The sequence below is a fragment of the Amia ocellicauda genome, chromosome 14 (genome assembly GCF_036373705.1).
Source record: "Amia ocellicauda isolate fAmiCal2 chromosome 14, fAmiCal2.hap1, whole genome shotgun sequence".
NCBI classification, from domain to species: domain Eukaryota; kingdom Metazoa; phylum Chordata; class Actinopteri; order Amiiformes; family Amiidae; genus Amia; species Amia ocellicauda.
In genome coordinates this window covers 22,109,175-22,126,710 of record NC_089863.1, presented here as the reverse complement: position 1 = coordinate 22,126,710, position 17,536 = coordinate 22,109,175, and the positions used below count along the sequence as shown (strand labels likewise).

The 17,536-nt window shown below is 42.3% G+C and overlaps 7 non-coding genes across 7 annotated transcripts; 4 read left to right on the top strand and 3 right to left on the bottom strand.

Moving 5' to 3' along the window:
• Nucleotides 1-1,622: 1,622 nt before the first annotated feature.
• On the top strand, nt 1,623-1,694 carry trnag-ucc (transfer RNA glycine (anticodon UCC)). Its single transcript has one exon. It is a non-coding gene; the product is annotated as a tRNA-Gly (tRNA).
• Nucleotides 1,695-4,721: 3,027 nt separating this feature from the next.
• Nucleotides 4,722-4,794, bottom strand: trnam-cau (transfer RNA methionine (anticodon CAU)). The gene has a single exon. It is a non-coding gene; the product is annotated as a tRNA-Met (tRNA).
• A 2,461-nt stretch (nt 4,795-7,255) lies between these two features.
• On the bottom strand, nt 7,256-7,328 carry trnam-cau (transfer RNA methionine (anticodon CAU)). Its single transcript has one exon. It is a non-coding gene; the product is annotated as a tRNA-Met (tRNA).
• Nucleotides 7,329-9,011: 1,683 nt separating this feature from the next.
• Nucleotides 9,012-9,082, top strand: trnag-ccc (transfer RNA glycine (anticodon CCC)). Its single transcript has one exon. It is a non-coding gene; the product is annotated as a tRNA-Gly (tRNA).
• A 1,104-nt stretch (nt 9,083-10,186) lies between these two features.
• On the top strand, nt 10,187-10,258 carry trnag-ucc (transfer RNA glycine (anticodon UCC)). The gene has a single exon. It is a non-coding gene; the product is annotated as a tRNA-Gly (tRNA).
• A 5,088-nt stretch (nt 10,259-15,346) lies between these two features.
• On the bottom strand, nt 15,347-15,418 carry trnaa-ugc (transfer RNA alanine (anticodon UGC)). The gene has a single exon. It is a non-coding gene; the product is annotated as a tRNA-Ala (tRNA).
• A 1,195-nt stretch (nt 15,419-16,613) lies between these two features.
• Nucleotides 16,614-16,684, top strand: trnae-cuc (transfer RNA glutamic acid (anticodon CUC)). The gene has a single exon. It is a non-coding gene; the product is annotated as a tRNA-Glu (tRNA).
• Nucleotides 16,685-17,536: the final 852 nt, after the last annotated feature.

The window sequence follows — 17,536 nt, the reverse complement described above, 5'->3', positions numbered from 1 at the left end:
AGGGTATAGACAACATTATATTCAGAAGTTACTGTAAGAAAACTTTCCATGTGCAACACTAAAATAAATATTTGCTATGTATTATTATTATTGTTATTATTGTAATTTTTATCAAGATATGTGCTAGTAGATTTGTATTTTAAATTGCTGAACTTGACTCCCTTAACGTATTACTCTTACTACAGATTTGTAACTGCAATCGACAATTTCTGTAATATTTTTAAATTACACCGTAGACGTGCTTAACCAGGGCGAGTTACAGCTGAAATAAAACACACACGTATCACGATGAATTGTACAGTAACAGCAGCTACAATAGAGTTGCACTCGTGGCGTTTATGGACTTATGGACGCATTTATGAAACCAGTCCTTAATGTTTCAGAGGAAAACCCAGATCTGCTTTATTTATGTATACATTCATTAAACTTGTAAATGGGCACACGTTAACGAAATCGTGTTCGCCTTCATACTGATTGTCTCTGCACCTGTGATGTAGTGATTGGCTAGGTACGTATTAAGCAGATCGACAACAGACTAATAAAAATAATCATTAAGACATCATCTTGCCACATGGGACGCTTTCTATGAATTTGCTTCAAGGACGCAAGCCAGAGCTTCCCCAGCAGCGCCAGTGGTGTAGTGGTATCATACAAGAGTCCCATTCTTGTGACTCTGGTTCGATTCCCGGCTGGCGCATCCGACACAGCCCGCTCTCTTTCTTGATTTGATTGTAATCTGCGCAATAGGTAGTCACATTCTGCTGCAGCAGAGAAGGGGTAGTTATCCATCTCGTGTTATTTCACAGGAGTTCGTATGTGCCCGTTTCAAGTTGAGGAGCTTACGTGACAGTTCCTGTAACTATTCACTTCTTTACCTGGTGTCTATTGTGTAACGCGCAGCATCTTTTTATTTATTTATTTATTTATTTATTTATTTATTTATTTATTTATTTATTTCCATTTTCCGATACTGTCTGGCTGAGCCCCCGTGTCCTAGTGGATCAGACACTGGGTTCCTAAGCCAGGGAGTGTGGCTTTGAGTCCCAGCTGCTCAGAAGCACTGTCATTTTTAAGCTCGGATCTGAGCTCAGACTGAGCTCCGATCCGCTTAGTTCAAAACAATTGACATGATGCTTCCCACAGCACATACAGGGTGAAATGTGAAGGCACTGAAACCTGGAAAGCTGCTCCAGCGCATGGAGAAGCTCGGTGTGCAGTCTTGAACAGGAAAGTGGAAATAACGCAGGGCTTTGCAAACTTGTATTGCTTGCAATATGCAATATAGGAGTGGCTGTGACGTTAACAGGTGGATGAGTGCCCAAGGAGCAGAGTGGCGCAGCGGAAGCGTGCTGGGCCCATAACCCAGAGGTCGATGGATTAAAACCATCCTCTTCTATGTTTCAACTTTGGTTTTGTTTCATTTCGGAAAGGTCTGAATAAAGTGCAATCTGGAAAGATGCTAATGGACATTTTCCTTCCGCACTCAGGAACAGGAAACTGCAGATATCGCAGGGCTTCCCAAATGTTCACCGATTGCAATTTGGAAAACAAATTGCCTGCCACTTTGCAATCCTGGAATCATGTTCTACCACAGTGAGATATTGTGGGGAAGCAGTTTCTAAGCGTTGGTGGTATAGTGGTTAGCATAGCTGCCTTCCAAGCAGTTGACATGGGTTCGATTACCACCCAATGCAATATACACTCCCCTCTCTGTCTGTTCTCAGCTGCCTTGTGTGCTCTTTCATGCTGCTTCAGACACTTTTAAGAACATAAGGGAGTTAACAAACGAGAGGGGACCATTCGACCCATCTTGCTCGTTTGGTGTTCATTAATATCGAAGTGATCCAAGGATCCATTCCAGACCATTTTTAAATGTTCCCAAACTTTCAGCTTCAACCACATCGCTGGGTAGTTTATTCCAGATTGTGACTACTCTCTGTGTAAAGAAGTGTCTCCTGTTTTCCGTTTTGAATGCCTTGAAGCCCAATTTCCATTTCTGTCCCCGGGTAGTCTCCTCTGTACCAGGGTGAAAAGGTTCAGTTCTCTCAGTCTCTCCGAGTAGGACTTTCCCTTGAAGACCTGGAATAAGTCTGGTTGCTCTCCTCTGAACTGCCTCTAAGGCAGCAATATCCTTTTTGAAGTGTGGTGCCCAGAACTGTACACAGTATTCCAGATGAGGTCTAACTAGCGCATTGTACAGTCTTAACATGACTGCCCTTGTTTTAAATTCTACACTTTTGACAATATACCCTAGCATTCTGTTTGCCTTCTTTATTGCTTCCCCACATTGCTTGGATGGAGAAAGTGAGGAGTCCACATAGACTCCTAGGTCTTTCTCATGCGTTACTTCATGTAGATTTGTACCTCCCATAGTGTAATTATAGTGGACATTTTTGTTACCTGCATGTATTACCTTGCACTTGTCCACATTGAATTGCATTTGCCAGGTGTCAGCCCACAACTGAATATTATCTAAGTTCCTCTGAATAGCCTGTGCTGCCAAGATTGTATCTGCTGAGCCACCTATTTTCTTGAAGTACTGTTGGAAATATCCCATCTGGCCCAGGTGATTTGTTTGTTTTTAATTCTGCTAGTCCCTTTAGTACCTCCTCCTCATTTATCCTGATCTCTCTTAGGGATTGACTGGACTGATTGTCAACCTGTGGCATGTCATCTGTTTTTTCTTTTGTAAAAACCTCTGTGAAATACTCATTTAGAATATGTGCCACATCTTGTTCGTTTTCCAAGATACCTCCGTTTTTGCCCTTTATCTGTTTCACCTCCTCCTTTATTAACCGCTTGCTGTTGTGATATTGAAAAAAGCTCTTTGCATTGGTTTGAGCTCCAAGAGCTATTTTTCTTTCTAATTCCCTCTTTGCTTTCCTGATCCCTTTCTTAAGATCTCTTTGCAGCTCAACATATTCTATGTATTTTGTTTCGTCACCATCCCTTTTGTATGTGCTATACAACATTGTCTTCCTCTTTATATTTTTTGCATACCTCTATTAAACCATTTTGGCCAATGTTTTTTCTTCCTCAATTTGCTAAGTTTTGGTACAAATTGTTCCTGAGCCTCGTGTAGTATATTCTTAAAATATACCCATGCATTTTCAACTAACTCTCTGAAGACTCTTTTTGGAAGTTGAAGAAAGTGTTTTGTGATTATTATATAATGTTTTATATTAATACTAGCATTAGAAGTAGTTTTGTATACAGACTGAGCACATTCGATTTAGCAGGACAAGTAAAGGGTCAACAAGGTCGATTTGTTAGAAACTCCTGTCAGTAATGAAAGATTACACAGTGCCGAAATAGCCTAGAGCTGTCTCCTGAGAATTTGTTTATGACTTAATCGTTTCTCCAGATAGGCAGGAATTGTTTCTGTTAAAGAACGATTGACACTAGGTAAATGACGACCGTGGGATCGCATCTTCCTAGTGCACATCAAAGACGGACATCTGCTTTGGATCCATCACCTCTTCACGGGAGGACAGATCGTAAAACGGACCCGGACCTGTATCTTCTGATTGGATGAACGGCCATAAGATGTTACGTCATTTTTCCTATAAAGTTGTACTCATGTTTGTAAACATTAAGTCTCACTGAAGGAATTATTTCTGACGTGGAGCTTCCGAGCCGGCTCCATTAAAGTTCTATTTGCTTTATCTCCGCGACTTCTCCACTAATTTCCCACGTGGTTCTACAACTCAGACTTAGTAACGCGTTACCCACAACCCTGGAAAGAGTTGCACTGTCGTTTCTTGAATCTCAGGGCATTCTAAATCTGTTTCGGAGGCGTTTCCCAAAGGCACAATATGTGGATGATATGGGCAAAAAGAAGGAGAAAAAGCTACTGTGCGCTAGATGACATGTAAAGCAAGGAACACATTCGTTACTGTCCCAGCAATCTCCGAGAAACACCGTGTGTACGCATCCACTGTGATATGTGATTGAAACAACGAGATTGCAAGCGCCCATGTGCATCATTTTTACTTCTCGGGTTCAAGTCACAGACAGACTGTGGTCAAAAAGTAGGGAGTTATCAGGGCCAGGTGCCAGGGGTGATACATGTAAGGTACACGCAATAACGCCGAGCTATAGCCTCCACTATGCTGAGTGTTGCTTTGTGGGTACAGCGACTAAATTAAGACATGTTGAAGTCAATCAATCAATGAATAAATACATGTCCATTGATTTATGTATTGATGTATTTCTTTCAACATTGAATTCTTTGTGTAATGTCGTTTTCAACACAGTCCTCAACTCTTGTTGTCCTTGTCGCCAGCACGGGTAAGTGTGTGCTCCTGAGTGGTAAAAGGACCCTTGTCAGAGGTGGGATTCAAAGCCAAGCCTCTACAGGAGACGATGACCTGCACGCAGCACCTTACACCACTCGGCCATCCTGACTTGTGTTGCGGTGATCAAATTGAGTCGTTGCCGACGTCATGGAAAACAATGAACTTTTCAATGACTGTGTTCTGCCAGGGCTTCCTTCACTTTGACTTTTGGGATCACGACGTCATCTCACCAATGGCCGAAATAGCTCAGTTGGGGGAGCGATAGACTGAACATCTAAAGGTCCCTTGTTCCATCCCAGGATTTGGCATTTTGCCATGAATTTCTTCAGACAGCGCAAGCAACCACTTTATTGCACAGGTGTGCGCCTTTTTTCTGCAGCTGGAGATCAGTGTGGTAGAACTCAAAGATAAAGGAAGAGTGCTTGCCCCGTGTGAGGGTCAAACTCACCACCTTCAGATTATGAGACTGACGCGCTACCTACTGCGCCAACGAGGCACGGCATGGCCAGCTCCCTCTACTCCAACTGACCTCTTAGCATGACAACCACTCCGATGAACATTCGTGAACACATATTTTCCCCGAATGACAACCATGCGCCTGTGATGTAGTGATTAGCAAGGTACGTATTAAGCAGTTCGACTGCAGATTATTACAGATAATTATTAAAAGACCATTGTGCCCCAGGGGACGCGTTTTATATGTCTTGTGCATTTGCTTCGGTGACAGATTCTAGAGCTTCCCCGCAGCACCAGTGGTGTAGTGGTATCATACAAGGTTCCTGTTCTTGTGAGTTGCGTTCGATTTCTGGCTAGCGTATGCCACACAGCCTACTGTCTTACTTGCTTTGATTGCCCTTGTCATTTCATTTTTTTCTTCATTCCAGAATACAGCGGCTAGACTTTTCTTCGGCAATTCATTGGACCATTTCTTTCTTTTGAGGTTATTCAATTTCAAGAACACAAAGACCATACTTTCTGGGAGTTATATTTCAGAAATAAAACGAGACACTCTCAAACTTTGTATCTCCTTCAACAACAAACAAACAAGCCAAAAGAGAAGGAAAAGAGCAGTGTTGGGGTCGTTACTCACAAAAAGTAATGTCTTACATTGTACTCGTTAATCATATCAAAAGTAACTAAACACTTTACTTATTACTTCCTGGAGAATGTAATTAGTTACTTTACTTTTACATTACTCTGCATTACACCCCAAACGTTGCGGGACCTCAATAAACAATTTCAAAGCTACACCAACACAAGCAGTTGATAATGACAGAGACATACTGTTATCTTTTGTTGTTTTAATAAAGCGCCACAGGAAAACCAGGCCAGTGTCGGAAGTCCACCCCCTGTTGTGGGAGGAGCGGAGCGATTGTGGGTTTGGTTTTGTGTTTCGTTTTAAAAATGAAGACAAAAAGCAACACTACGAGCGATAGAGCCTGGTGTGGAAAGGACTTTTGTGGCTGTTTTATTCTTTGTGCTTTAGATGATTGGAGACAGCATAATAAATACACGTTTCTGTTAAGAGATATTAGCAGTAGCTAAACGTGTATAGACAACATTATACTCAGACAAGCATTACGTTACCATAAGAAAACGTGCAACACTAAAATACATATTTGCTATTTATTTTTATTATTGTTATTATTGTAATCATCATCAAGATATGTGCTAGTAGATCTGCATCTTAAATGTCTCAACTTGACTCCTTTAACTTATTACTCTTACTACAGATTTGTAACTGCAAACGACAGTTTTTCTAATATTTTTAATGTACGACATAGACGTCCTTATCGTCCTTATTAAGACCATATCGTCACAATGTGTAATGCAGTAACGAGAACAAAAAAAGGAATCAGTAACTGTAATATTATTACTCCTTTTGGAAACATACCACATTACGTTACTCGTTACTACCAAAAGTAATAACATTACTGTAATGCGTTACTTAGTAACGCGTTACCCACAACCCTGGAAAAGAGTTGCACTGTCGTTTCTTGAATCTCAGAGCATTCTAAATCTGTTTCGGAGGCATTCCCCAAAGGCACAATATGTGGATGATATGGGCAAAAAGAAGGAGAAAAAGCTACTGTGCGCTAGATGACATGTAAAACAAGGAACACATTCGTTACTGTCCCAGCAATCTCCGAGAAACACCGTGTGTACGCATCCAATGTGATATGTGATTGAAACAACGAGATTGCAAGCGCCCATGTGCATCATTTTTACTTCTCGGGTTGAAGTCACAGACAGACTGTGGTCAAAAAGTAGGGAGTTATCAGGGCCAGGTGCCAGGGGTGATACATGTAAGGTACACGCAATAACGCCGAGCTATAGCCTCCACTATGCTGAGTGTTGCTTTGTGGGTACAGCGACTAAATTAAGACATGTTGAAGTCAATCAATCAATGAATAAATACATGTCCATTGATTTATGTATTGATGTATTTCTTTCAACATTGAATTCTTTGTGTAATGTCGTTTTCAACACAGTCCTCAACTCTTGTTGTCCTTGTCGCCAGCACGGGTAAGTGTGTGCTCCTGAGTGGTAAAAGGACCCTTGTCAGAGGTGGGATTCAAAGCCAAGCCTCTACAGGAGACGATGACCTGCACGCAGCACCTTACACCACTCGGCCATCCTGACTTGTGTTGCAGTGATCAAATTGAGTCGTTGCCGACGTCATGGAAAACAATGAACTTTTCAATGACTGTGTTCTGCCAGGGCTTCCTTTACTTTGACTTTTGGGATCACGACGTCATCTCACCAATGGCCGAAATAGCTCAGTTGGGGGAGCGATAGACTGAACATCTAAAGGTCCCTTGTTCCATCCCAGGATTTGGCATTTTGCCATGAATTTCTTCAGACAGCGCAAGCAACCACTTTATTGCACAGGTGTGCGCCTTTTTTCTGCAGCTGGAGATCAGTGTGGTAGAACTCAAAGATAAAAGAAGAGTGCTTGCCCCGTGTGAGGGTCGAACTCACCACCTTCAGATTATGAGACTGACGCGCTACCTACTGCGCCAACGAGGCACGGCATGGCCAGCTCCCTCTACTCCAACTGACCTCTTAGCATGACAACCACTCCGATGAACATTCGTGAACACATATTTTCCCCGAATGACAACCATGCGCCTGTGATGTAGTGATTACCAAGGTACGTATTAAGCAGTTCGACTGCAGATTATTACAGAAAATTATTAAAAGACCATTGTGCCCCAGGGGACGCGTTTTATATGTCTTGTGCATTTGCTTCGGTGACAGAATCTAGAGCTTCCCTGCAGCGCCAGTGGTGTAGTGGTATCATACAAGGTTCCTGTTCTTGTGAGTTGCGTTCGATTTCTGGCTAGCGTATGCCACACAGCCAACTGTCTTACTTGCTTTGATTGCCCTTGTCATTTCATTTTTTTCTTCATTCCAGAATACAGCGGCTAGACTTTTCTTCGGCAATTCATTGGACCATTTCTTTCTTTTGAGGTTATTCAATTTCAAGAACACAAAGACCATACTTTCTGGGAGTTATATTTCAGAAATAAAACGAGACACTCTCAAACTTTGTATCTCCTTCAACAACAAACAAACAAGCCAAAAGAGAAGGAAAAGAGCAGTGTTGGGGTCGTTACTCACAAAAAGTAATGTCTTACATTGTACTCGTTACTCATATCAAAAGTAACTAAACACTTTACTTATTACTTCCTGGAGAATGTAATTAGTTACTTTACTATTAGATTACTTTGCATTTCACCCCAAACGTTGCGGGACCTCATTAAACAATTACAAAGTTACACCCACACATGCGGTCGAATAAAGACAGAAACATACTGTTATCTCTTGCTGTTCTAATAAAGCGCCACAGGAAAACCAGGCCAGTGTCGGAAGTCCACGCCCTGATGTGGGAGGAGCGGAGCGATTGTGGGTTTGGTTTGTGTCTCGTTTTAAAGACAGTGACAGAAAGCAACACTACGAGCGATAGAGCCTGGTGTGGAAAGGACTTTTGTGGCTGTCTTATTCTGTATGCTTTAGATGATTGGAGACAGCTAAAAATATACAAGTTTCTGTTAAGAGGTATTACGAATAGCTAAAAGGGTATAGACAACATTATATTCAGAAGTTACTGTAAGAAAACTTTCCATGTGCAACACTAAAATAAATATTTGCTATGTATTATTATTATTGTTATTATTGTAATCTTTATCAAGATATTTGCTAGTAGATTTGTATTTTAAATTGCTGAACTTGACTCCCTTAACGTATTACTCTTACTACAGATTTGTAACTGCAAACGACAATTTCTGTAATATTTTTAAACTACAACGTAGACGTGCTTAACCAGGGCGAGTTACAGCTGAAATAAAACACACACGTATCACGATGAATCGTACAGTAACAGCAGCTACAATAGAGTTGCACGTTGCACTCGTGGCGTTTATGGACTTATGGACGCATTTATGAAACCAGTCCTTAATGTTTCAGAGGAAAACCCAGATCTGCTTTATTTATGTATACATTCATTGAACTTGTAAATGGGCACACGTTAACGAAATCGTGTTCGCCTTCATACTGATTGTCTCTGCACCTGTGATGTAGTGATTGGCTAGGTACGTATTAAGCAGATCGACAACAGACTAATAAGGATAATCATTAAGACATCATCTTGCCCCATGGGACGCTTTCTATGAATTTGCTTCAAGGACGCAAGCCAGAGCTTCCCCAGCAGCGCCAGTGGTGTAGTGGTATCATACAAGATTCCCATTCTTGTGACTCGGGTTCGATTCCCGGCTGGCGCATCCGACACAGCCCGCTCTCTTTCTTGCTTTGATTGTACTTGTCATTTCATTCTTTTCTTCATTCCAGAATGCAGCGGCAAGACTCTTCTTTAGCAATTGACTGGATCATTTCTTTCTTTTGAGGTTATTCAATTTCAAAAACACAGACAATATTTTCTGGGAGTTATATTTCAGAAATAAAACGAGACACATTGGTGACAAATGCCAGCCCTCTTTTCGAATCGATTGACGCAATAATCTGCGCAATAGGTAGTCACATTCTGCTGCAGCAGAGAAGGGGTAGTTATCCATCTCGTGTTATTTCACAGGAGTTCGCATGTGCCCGTTTCAAGTTGAGGAGCTTACGTGACAGTTCCTGTAACTATTCACTTCTTTACCTGGTGTCTATTGTGTAACGCGCAGCATCTTTTTATTTATTTATTTATTTATTTATTTATTTCCATTTTCCGATACTGTCTGGCTGAGCCCCCGTGTCCTAGTGGATCAGACACTGGGTTCCTAAGCCAGGGAGTGTGGCTTTGAGTCCCAGCTGCTCAGAAGCACGGTCATTTTTAAGCTCGGATCTGAGCTCAGACTGAGCCCCGATCCGCTTAGTTCAAAACAATTGACATGATGCTTCCCACAGCACATACAGGGTGAAATGTGAAGGCACTGAAACCTGGAAAGCTGCTCCAGCGCATGGAGAAGCTCGGTGTGCAGTCTTGAACAGGAAAGTGGAAATAACGCAGGGCTTTGCAAACTTGTATTGCTTGCAATATGCAATATAGGAGTGGCTGTGACGTTAACAGGTGGGTGTGTGCCCAAGGAGCAGAGTGGCGCAGCGGAAGCGTGCTGGGCCCATAACCCAGAGGTCGATGGATTGAAACCATCCTCTTCTTTGTTTCAACTTTGGTTTTGTTTCATTTCGGAAAGGTCTGAATAAAGTGCAATCTGGAAAGATGCTAATGGACATTTTCCTTCCGCACTCAGGAACAGGAAACTGCAGATATCGCAGGGCTTCCCAAATGTTCACCGATTGCAATTTGGAAAACAAATTGCCTGCCACTTTGCAATCCTGGAATCATGTTCGACCACAGTGAGATATTGTGGGGAAGCAGTTTCTAAGCGTTGGTGGTATAGTGGTTAGCATAGCTGCCTTCCAAGCAGTTGACCCGGGTTTGATTCCCGGCCAACGCAATATATACTCCCCTCTCTGTCTGTTCTCAGCTGCCTTGTGTGCTCTTTCATGCTGCTTCAGACACTTTTAAGAACATAAGAGAGTTAACAAACGAGAGGGGACCATTCGACCCATCTTGCTCGTTTGGTGTTCATTAATATCGAAGTGATCCAAGGATCCATTCCAGACCATTTTTAAATGTTCCCAAACTTTCAGCTTCAACCACATCGCTGGGTAGTTTATTCCAGATTGTGACTACTCTCTGTGTAAAGAAGTGTCTCCTGTTTTCCGTTTTGAATGCCTTGAAGCCTAATTTCCATTTGTGTCCCCGGGTAGTCTCCTCTGTACCAGGGTGAAAAGGTTCAGTTCCCTCAGTCTCTCCGAGTAGGACTTTCCCTTGAAGACCTGGAATAAGTCTGGTTGCTCTCCTCTGAACTGCCTCTAAGGCAGCAATATCCTTTTTGAAGTGTGGTGCCCAGAACTGTACACAGTATTCCAGATGAGGTCTAACTAGCGCATTGTACAGTCTTAACATTACTGCCCTTGTTTTAAATTCTACACTTTTGACAATATACCCTAGCATTCTGTTTGCCTTCTTTATTGCTTCCCCACATTGCTTGGATGGAGAAAGTGAGGAGTCCACAAAGACTCCTAGGTCTTTCTCATGCGTTACTTCATGTAGATCTGTACCTCCCATAGTGTAATTATAGTGGACATTTTTGTTACCTGCATGTATTACCTTGCACTTGTCCACATTGAATTTCATTTGCCAGGTGTCAGCCCACAACTGAATATTATCTAAGTTCCTCTGAATAGCCTGTGCTGCCAAGATTGTATCTGCTGAGCCACCTTTTTTCTTGAAGTACTGTTGGAATTATCCCATCTGGCCCAGGTGATTTGTTTGTTTTTAATTCTGCTAGTCCCTTTAGTACCTCCTCCTCATTGATCCTGATCTCTCTTAGGGTTTGACTGGACTGATTGTCAACCTGTGGCATGTCATCTGTTTTTTCTTTTGTAAAAACCTCTGTGAAATACTCATTTAGAATATTTGCCACATCTTGTTCAATTTCCAAGATACCTCCGTTTTTGCCCTTTATCTGTTTCACCTCCTCCTTTATTAACCGCTTGCTGTTGTGATATTGAAAAAAGCTCTTTGCATTGGTTTGAGCTCCAAGAGCTATGTTTCTTTCTAATTCCCTCTCTGCTTTCCTGATCCCTTTCTTAAGATCTCTTTGCAGCTCAACATATTCTATGTATTTTGTTTCGTCACCATCCCTTTTGTATGCACTATACAACATTGTCTTCCTCTTTATATTTTTTGCATACCTCTATTATACCATTTTGGCCAATGTTTTTTGTTCCTCAATTTGCTAAGTTTTGGTACAAATTGCTCCTGAGCCTCGAGTAGTATATTCTTAAAATATACCCATGCATTTTCAACTAACTCTGTATCCAGTGTGCTCCAGTCTACCTCTTCTAAGTGCCGTCTCTTACCTTCAAGGTTTGCTTTTCTAAAATTGTAGACCATTGTTTTAGACTTGGACCTTGTTTTTTGAAAGAATGCCTCAAAGACAACCATATTGTGATCACAATTTGCCATTGGTTCTCTAACTACTGTCCCCCTGACTCTATCTTGGTCATTTGAAAAGATCAAGTCAATACATGCGCTCTCTCTGGTTGGTTCCCTAACAAATTGAGTTAGAAAGCAGTCATTTACCATCTCAACCATTTCCATTTCTGCTTCTATAGTCCCCACTGGGCTTTCCCAGTCTAAGTTTGGGAAATTGAAATCCCCCATTATAACAGCCACATCCTTGCTACATGCAGTCCTGATTACACTTTACAATGCAGCATCTTTCTGAATATCTGAGTTTGGTTGCCTGTAACACACTCCTACCGCTAATCCTCCAGATCTCTTGTTCAAAAGTTTCACCCACAAAGATTCTGTTCCGTTACTGGGATCTAATACAAGTTCTTCTGCCTCAATGTCATTTTTCACATATAATGCTACCCCACCCCCTCTTCGATTTTGCCTGTCTCACCTAAACTGTGTGTATCCTTCCAACTTGTATTCATCCCCATCATTTTCTGTAAGCCATGTTTCTGTCACTCCTACAACATCATAGTCACACACCAGCACTGTGGCTTCCAAGTCTAACATCTTGTTCCTTATACTCCTGGCATTGAGGTACAAACATTTCAGGACTTTCCTACTGGCAGTTTCCCTTGGTTTCCTTTCCTTAGTGGAACATCTCCCATTGTCATAGCTCCCTGCCCCCCTGGTTCCTAGTTTAAATGCTTCTCAATTTCACTGCACATACGCTCTTCCAATGCATTAGCCCCCCGTCTGTTTAGATGTAGACCGTCCGGTTTGTACAGGTCCCATCTATCCCAGAAGAAAGACTAATGCTCCATAAACCTAAACCCCTCTTCCCTACACCAAGCTTTCAACCACGTGTTAAACTTTCTAATCTCTGCCTGTCTCCCTGACCATGACCAGTGGATTCCCCCCGGCTTTGGCCAGTAGCCCGTCTACTAGTTTAGGGAGATCTGCAACCTGAGCACCAGGCAGGCAAGATACCAATGCGGGTCTCCATGTCACTAGAACACACTGTGTGATCTACACCTCTAAGAATTGAGTCTCCTACTATAACTACCTCCTTCGTCTGGGGGGGGATTGGGCACCATGGTGCTCTGGTGCTCAACTGCCCCCCATCATCCTCTGAGCTGTCACTGTCCAACTCGGTGTCCAGCAGTTGGAACCTGTTGGGCAATTCAAGCTCTTGGGGTGTCTCTACGGGGTGTGCACGCCCTTTTCTGCGGTTACGACCTACTGTAACCCAGCAGTTCTCTACGCTGTCCTGCTCTAAGGTCTCAACTCTCCTAGGTTTTACCCCCAATTCACACCTAATTGGCCCCACCTGGCTCCTCCTGCAACAGAATTCCTGCTAGTCCTAGACAGAAACTCCCTTCTACAACCTGTTTACTTTCACCAACTCAGCAGCTGAACTGAATTGGCTTCAATTTAGGCAAACTACAGACAATGCTAACGTCAATTTAAGGCAAACTTAAAACAAAATGAGCAATGCTAAGACTATTCTGAAACTAGTCAAACAACAAGATGGCTACCTCTCACCTGTACTCTCCGGTCTCTCTCTGTGGCAACTTGAAAATACTTCTGTTTACCTTTTTGCAAGATCAACGACAAGGTGGTAAGCACTTTACACTGTCAGCTGTGCAATTACTCATGCAACCTTAGTGTTACTGGTTACTGCTGGTGTACAAAACACTGACCCCGACGTCATTTGAACACGCACCCTTGTGATCTAGAGTCAGACGTGCTACCCTTGCCACAAGAGCTCGCTGCTTTCAAGGCGGGTGGTGAAACGCTCCTCTTTAAATTATTATTGGTAGTAGTAGTAGTAGTAGTAGTAGTAGTAGTAGTAGTAGTAGTAGTAGTAGTAGTAGTAGTAGTAGTAGTAGTAGTAGTAGTAGTAGTAGTAGTAGTGGTGCATATCCGATACAGCGTGCTCTACATATTGCTTTGAATGCATGTGTAATTTACTCATGAATTTAGGTCCGTTCCTTGCTGATGGATTGATTATGGAGAGAGGGAGGGTCTACATATAAGTCGGTGTCCTGTGGGGGACAATGCTTTGCTTAAGGAGTCTGCATTTGGTAGACTTTCGAGGTGCACAATTCAGTGGGAGAAAACGCATCGGTCGGTGCTTGGTTAACACTTCTTTTTTAGTAGCTTAGTAGAGCCAATGAGCTCGGTGTTAGGGCGTGTGCCTCCAATGTATCACACCTGGCACCTGTCACCGCTAATTCCCTTGTTCTGACGACGGTCTGTGTTTAACTTCAAGCCAACAAGTAAAGACAACGCGCGTTTTAGATGGCATGTGTGTCAACGTGATGATGACGATGTTCAAGTACACCGTGCCGTTTAAAGCGCCCAAATCTTACAGCCTGCGCACTTACACTCACCTAAAGGATTATTAGGAACACCTGTTCAATTTCTCATTAATGCAATTATCTAACCAACCAATCACATGGCAATTGCTTCAATGCATTTTGGGGTGTGGTCCTGGTCAAGACAATCTCCTGAACTCCAAACTGAATGTCTGAATGGGAAAGAAAGGTGATTTAAGCAATTTTGAGCGTGGCATGGTTGTTGGTGCCAGACGGGCCGGTCTGAGTATTTCACAATCTGCTCAGTTACTGGGATTTTCACGCACAACCATTTCTAGGGTTTACAAAGAATGGTGTGAAAAGGGAAAAACATCCAGTATGCGGCAGTCCTGTGGGCGAAAATGCCTTGTTGATGCTAGAGGTCAGAATTTGGTGTAAACAGAATGAGAACATGGATCCATCATGCCTTGTTACCACTGTGCAGGCTGGTGGTGGTGGTGTAATGGTGTGGGGGATGTTTTCTTGGCACACTTTAGGCCCCTTAGTGCCAATTGGGCATCGTTTAAATGCCACGGCCTACCTGAGCATTGTTTCTGACCATGTCCATCCCTTTATGACCACCATGTACCCATCCTCTGATGGCTACTTCCAGCAGGATAATGCACCATGTCACAAAGGTCGAATCATTTCAAATTGGTTTCTTGAACATGACAATGAGTTCACTGTACTAAACTGGCCCCCACAGTCACCAGATCTCAACCCAATAGAGCATCTTTGGGATGTGGTGGAACGGGAGCTTCGTGCCCTGGATGTGCATCACACAAATCTCCATCAACTGCAAGATGCTATCCTATCAATATGGGCCAACATTTCTAAAGAATGCTTTCAGCACCTTGTTGAATCAATGCCATGTAGAATTAAGGCAGTTCTGAAGGCGAAAGGGGGTCAAACACAGTATTAGTATGGTGTTCCTAATAATCCTTTAGGTGAGTGTATACAGAACCAGCTTGCAATCCGGCCCATTGTTTCACTTCTCACAATGAATACATACACACGCTGTTTCTCGGACGAATGCTGGGAGAGAGTGCCGAAAAGGCCCATGCTAGTGTGACCGATGAATCACGGCCTCCCGATTTGTTCGGTACTTGCTATGTGCATCCAATGACATAGTGCACGGGCTCCATTAAAAGACAGTCTGGAGATGCCGAGGACTGAACTCGGGACCTCATACATGCAAAGCATGCGCTCTACCACTGAGCTACATCCCCAATGCCAGCCTGTCTTCTCTCAAACTTTGTATCTCTGTCAACAACAAACATACATGCAAAACGAGATAGAAAAGAGCAGTGATGGTGTCGTTACTCACAAAAAGAAATGTATTACATTGTATTCTTTACTCATATAAACAGTAACAAGATACTTTACTTATTACTCTCTGCGCAAAGTAATTAGTTACTTTACTATTAGATTACTTTGCATTTCACCCCAAACGTTGCAGGACCTCATTAAACAATTACAAAGTTACACCCACACATGCGGTCGAATAAAGACAGAAACATACTGTTATCTCTTGCTGTTCTAATAAAGCGCCACAGGAAAACCAGGCCAGTGTCGGAAGTCCACGCCCTGATGTGGGAGGAGCGGAGCGATTGTGGGTTTGGTTTGTGTCTCGTTTTAAAGACAGTGACAGAAAGCAACACTACGAGCGATAGAGCCTGGTGTGGAAAGGACTTTTGTGGCTGTCTTATTCTGTATGCTTTAGATGATTGGAGACAGCTAAAAATATACAAGTTTCTGTTAAGAGATATTACGAATAGCTAAAAGGGTATAGACAACATTATATTCAGAAGTTACTGTAAGAAAACTTTCCATGTGCAACACTAAAATAAATATTTGCTATGTATTATTATTATTGTTATTATTGTAATCTTTATCAAGATATGTGCTAGTAGATTTGTATTTTAAATTGCTGAACATGACTCCCTTAACGTATTACTCTTACTACAGATTTGTAACTGCAAACGACAATTTCTGTAATATTTTTAAATTACACCGTAGACGTGCTTAACCAGGGCGAGTTACAGCTGAAATAAAACACACACGTATCACGATGAATCGTACAGTAACAGCAGCTACAATAGAGTTGCACGTTGCACTCGTGGCGTTTATGGACTTATGGACACATTTATGAAACCAGTCCTTAATGTTTCAGAGGAAAACCCAGATCTGCTTTATTTATGTATACATTCATTGAACTTGTAAATGGGCACACGTTAACGAAATCGTGTTCGCCTTCATACTGATTGTCTCTGCACCTGTGATGTAGTGATTGGCTAGGTACGTATTAAGCAGATCGACTGCAGACTAATAAGGATAATCATTAAGACATCATCTTGCCCCATGGGACTCTTTCTATAGGTCTTGTGAATTTGCTTCAAGGACGCAAGCCAGAGCTCCCCAGCAGCACCAGTGGTGTAGTGGTATCATACAAGATTCTCATTCTTGTGACTTGGGTTTGATTCCCAGCTGGCGCATCTAACACAGCCCGCTCTCTTTCTTGCTTTGATTGCACTTGTCATCTCATTTTTTTCTTCATTCCAGAATGCAGCAGGTAGACTTTTCTTTAGCAATTGACTGGATCATTTCTTTGTGAGGTTTTCAATTTCAAAAACACAAAGACAATGCTTTCTGGGAGTTATATTTCAGTAATAAAACGAGGCACATTGGTGACAAACACAAGCCCTCTTGTAGAAACGATTGACACAGTCATCTGCACAATAGGTAGTCATATTCTGCTGCAGTAGAGAAAAGGTAGTATTCCATCCCGTGTTATTTCACAGGAGTTCGTATGCATCCATTTCAAGTTCAAGAGCGGATGTGACAATTCCTGTAACTATTCACGAGTGGGAGCTACTTAAGGTGCAGCAACATTTCCTTTCCTTTTGAATTCTACCACACTGATCTGCACACCTGTGCAATATAAGGGTTACTTGTGCTTTCTGAAGAAATTCCTTGTAAAATGCCAACACTCAGGATCAACCCAGGGACCTTTAGCTCTTCAGTTTAACACTGTCCCAAATGAGCTATTTCAGCCAATTGTGAAATGGTATCATGATCCCAGAAGTCAAAGTGAAAGAAGCCCTGGCAGAACACAGTCATTGAAAAATTATTATTTTTTGTTCAAGACATAGGGAATTTCTTAATATGAACACAGCAAATCAAGTCAGGATGGCCTCCTTTGGAGGCTTGGCTTTGAATCCCACTTCTGACAAGGGATTTTTTTTACCACCCAGGAACACACACTCACCCGTTCTGGCGACAAGGACAACAGGATTTGAGGACTGTGCTGAAAACGACACTACACAAAGCAATCAATGTTGAAAGAA